Source organism: Heptranchias perlo, unplaced genomic scaffold, assembly GCF_035084215.1.
Source record: "Heptranchias perlo isolate sHepPer1 unplaced genomic scaffold, sHepPer1.hap1 HAP1_SCAFFOLD_100, whole genome shotgun sequence".
Classification (NCBI taxonomy): domain Eukaryota; kingdom Metazoa; phylum Chordata; class Chondrichthyes; order Hexanchiformes; family Hexanchidae; genus Heptranchias; species Heptranchias perlo.
In genome coordinates, this window is record NW_027138217.1 from 1,889,931 (window position 1) to 1,894,585 (window position 4,655).

The following is a 4,655-nucleotide window of genomic DNA, read 5'->3' on the forward strand; positions in this document are numbered from 1 at the left end:
CCAATCGGGTCAAGTCAGCCCTGGAGCGGGTGATCCACCCCGATCAGACCTGCACCGTACCCGGCAGGAAGATCTCTGATAGCCTGGCGCTGCTCAGGGATACGATCGCCTACGTACAGGACAGGGGGGTGAACACCTGCCTGATCAGCCTGGACCAGGAGAAGGCCTTTGACAGAATATCCCACACGTACATGATGGACGTGCTCTCCAAAATGGGGTTTGGGGAGGGAATCCGCAATTGGATCCAACTGCTCTACACAAACATCAGTAGCGCAGTTTCAATCAACGGGTGGGAATCAGAAAGCTTTCCGATCAAATCTGGAGTCAGGCAGGGCTGTCCTCTCTCCTCCGTCTTGTTCGTGTGTTGCATCGAACCCTTTGCCGAGTCCATCAGGAGGGATGCGGGCATAAGAGGGGTGACGATCCCAGGCAGCGGAGGCACTCAGGTCAAGGCCTCCCTGTACATGGATGACGTCACCGTCTTTTGCTCGGATCAGCTGTCGGTCCGCAGATTGATGAGCATCTGCGACCAGTTCGAACTGGCCTCGGGGGCCAGGGTAAATCGTAGCAAGAGCGAGGCCATGTTCTTTGGGAACTGGACCGACCGATCCTTTGTCCCCTTCACCGTCAGGTCGGATTACCTGAAGGTGCTGGGGATCTGGTTCGGGGGGGCCGGGGCGTGCACCAAAAACTGGGAGGAGCGTATCTCCAAGGTGAAGCAGAAACTGGGACTGTGGCATCAACGATCCCTCTCGATCGTGGGCAAGAACCTGGTCATCAGGTGCGAGGTGCTCTCGGTGTTGCTGTACGTGGCGCGGGTCTGGCCCATACCTCGCTCCTGCGCCGCGACAGTCACCCGAGCCATCTTCCACTTTGTCTGGAGATCAAAAATGGACCGTGTCCGCAGGGTCACGATGTACAAATCTCCAGAGAAAGGGGGGAAAGGCGTGCCCAACGTGGCCCTCATCCTGATGGCCACCTTTGTGTGCGGCTGCATCAAGCTGTGCATAGACCCTCAGTACGCAAACACAAAGTGTCACTACGTGCTGAGGTTCTACCTGTCCCCGGTGTTGAGAAGGATGGGCCTGGCCACGCTGCCACGGAACGCTCCGTCCAGTTGGACCGTTCCGCCCCACCTGTCCTGCGTGGAAAGGTTTGTGCAGGAAAACACCTTTGACCACAAGGCGATCAGCAAGTGGTCCGCACGTAACGTCCTCGAGACCCTGCGGGAAAAGGAGATGGTGGATCCTGTCGGTTGGTTCCCCGAGCAGACTGTCAATGTCATTTGGCAGAACGCCTCATCGCCAGAGCTCTCAAACAAGCACCAAGACCTAGCTTGGCTGGTGGTGAGAAGGGCCCTTCCCGTCAGATCCTTCATGCACTCCCGGACTCTCAGCGCCACCGCGCGCTGTCCCAGAGGAGGCTGCGGTGGAGACGAGACCGTCACCCATCTCCTTATGGAATGTGCCTTTGCAAAGAAGGTCTGGAGAGAGATGCAGTGGTATCTGTCCAGGTTCGTCCCGAGCAGTTCCGTAACACAGGTTTCTGTGCTCTACGGGCTGTTCCCGGGGACGCACACTGAGACAGACATCAACTGCTGCTGGAAGACCATCAACTCGGTGAAAGACGCCCTTTGGTCTGCCCGAAACTTGCTGGTCTTCCAGCACAAGGAGCTGTCCTCGACCGAGTGTTGCAGACTGGCACATTCCAAGGTCCAGGACTACGTGCTGAGGGATGCACTGAGGATGGGTGCGGCCGCCGCAAAGGCCCTGTGGGGAAAGGCAACCGTTTAGAGCCTTCCCGCCATTGTAAACCGAGGGGCTGCAATCAGGGAAAAAACCCCTCGGGCAGAATGTAAAATTCAAATTGCTGTGATGTACCTGTAATGAATCTGAAATGAATCTGTAAGCAATAATCTGTGTTGAGTATGATGCAATGAGACACCCTAGAGTGTCATGAACTGTAATTATGTCCAATGTGTTCATTGAACTGCACTTGACGTAACCTGCAAATTGTATAATCTGTATTGTGTAGTTTGGAAAGTGATATGACAACTGTATTGTATGTACTGCTGCAAATTTTATGAATAAAGTATATTTTTTGAAAAAAAAAATCTCCAGTGAACAGTGCGTAGCAGAAAACGACCTGCGGTGACGACCAGGAGGAAAAGCATCCAGCAGAGGGGCATTCTGGGAGAAGTCGGCTCAGTCTCCTCCACTGAACAGTGGGTAGCAGATGAAGCCCTTCAGTGACGACCAGGAGGAAAAGCATCCAGCAGAGGAGACAGAGGAGCATTCTGGGCGAAGCCTGCTTCGCCACCTCCACTGAACAGTGGGTAGCAGAAGAGCTGGTGTCGAGGAGTAGTTAAATCAGATTAAAATTACTGAGGGAGATAATGAATGAGTGACCAACAGACAGAGGAAGAGTTAGAAGGCAGTGCAGGTGTCCCCTGCGGTCATCTCCCTCCAAAACAGGTATATCGTTTTGGATACTGTTGGGGGAGAGAGCTCACCAGGGGAAAGAGACAGAGGGGCATTCTGGGAGAAGTCGGCTCAGTCACCTCCACTGAACAGTGGGTAGCAGAAGAAGCCCTTCAGTGACTTTTTGGGGGAAAAGTATCCAGCAGAGGAGACAGAGGGTCGTTTCAGGAGAAGTCGGCTCACTCACCTCCACTGAACAATGGGTTGCAGAAGAAGCCCTTCAGTGACTACCAGGTGGAAAAGCATTCAGCAGAGGGGCATTCTGGGAGAAGTCGGCTCAGTCACTTCCACAGATCAATGGGTAACAGATGAAGCTTTCCGTGACTCCCAGGAGGAAAGGCAACCAGCAGAGAAGAGAGAGGAGCATTCTGGGAGAATTCGCCTCAGTCACCTCCATTGAACAGTGGGTAGCAGTAGAAGCCCTTCAGTGATTATCAGGAGGAAAGGCATCCAGCTGAGGAGACAGAGGGGCATTCTGGGTGAAGTTGGCTCAGTTAACTCCATGAACAGTGGGTCGCAGAAGAACTGGTGTCAAGGAACAGTTAAATCAGATAAAAATTACTGAGGGAGATAGTGAATGTGTGACCAACAGAGCGAGGAAGAGTTGGAAGGCAGTGCAGGGGTCCCCTGCGGTCATCTCCCTCCAAAACAGGTATACTGTTTTGGATACTGTTGGGGGAGATGGCTCACGAGGGGAAGGAGACAGAGGGGCATTCTAGGAGAAGTCGGCTCAGCCATCTCCACTGAATAGCCGGTAGCAGAAGAAGCCCTTCAGTAACTGCCAGGAGGAAAAGCATCCAGCCGAGGGACATTCTGGGCGAAGTGGGCTCAGTCATCTCCACTGAACAGTGGGTAGCAGAAGAACTGGTGTCGAGGAGCAGTTAAATCAGATTAAAATTACTGATGGAGATAGTGAATGGCTGACCAACAGACAGAGGAAGAGTTAGAAGGCAGTGCAGGGGTCCCTTGCGGTCATCTCCCTCCAAATCAGGTTTCCCGTTTTGGATGCTGTTGGGGGAGATCACTCACCAGGGGAAGGAGACAGAGGGGCATTCTGGGAGATGTCGGCTCAGTCACCTCCACTGAACAGTGGGTAGCAGAAGAAGCCCTTCAGTGACTTTTTGGGGGAAAAGTATCCAGCAGAGGAGACAGAGGGTCGTTTCAGGAGAAGTCGGCTCAGTCACCTCCACTGAACAATGGGTAGCAGAAGAAGCCCTTCAATGACTACCAGGAGGAAAAGCTTCCAGCAAAGGGGCGTTCTGGGAGAAGTCGGCTCCGTCACCTCCACTGAACAGCGGGTAGCAGAAGAAGCCCTTCAATGACTACCAGAAGGAAAAGCTTTCAGCAGAGTGGCATTCTGGGTGAAGTCGGCTCAGTCATCTCCACTGAACAGTGGGTTGCAGAAGAACTGGTGTCGAGGAACAGATACAAATTACTGAGGGAGATTGTGAATTGGTTACCAACAGACAGAGGAAGAGTTAGAAGACAGTGCAGTGGTCCCCTGTGGTCACCTCTTTCCAAAACAGGTGTGCCGGTTTGGATACTGTTGGGGGAGGTGGCTCACCAGGGGAAGGAGACAAAGGGCATTCTGGGAGAAGTCGCCTCAGTCACCTCCATTGAACAGTGGGTTGCAGAAGAAGTCCTTCAGTGAATACCAGGAGGAAAAGCATCCAGCAGAGGAGACAGAGGGGCATTCTGGGAGAAGTCAGCACAGTCATCTCCAGTGAACAGTGGGTTGCAGAAGAACTGGTGTCGAGGAACAGTTGAATCAGTTAAAATTACTGAGGGAGAGAGTGAATGGTGACCAACAGACAGCGGAAGAGTTAGAAGGCAGTGCAGGTGTCCCCTGCGGTCATCTCCCTCCAAAACAGGTATACCATTTTGGATAATGTTTGGGGATATGGCTCACGAGGGGAAGGAGACAGAGAGGCATTCAGGGAGAAGTCGGCTCAGTCACCCCAACTGAAAAGTGGGTAGCAGATGAAGCCCTTCAGTGACTACCAGGAGGAAAAGCATTAAGCAGAGGGGCATTCTGGAAGAAGTCGGCTCAGTCACCTCCACTGAACAGTGGGTAGCAGAAAAAGCCCTTCAGTGACGAACAGGAGGAAAAGCATCCAGCTGAGGAGACAGAGGGGCATTCTGGGAGAAGTCGGTACAGTCACCTCCACTGAACAG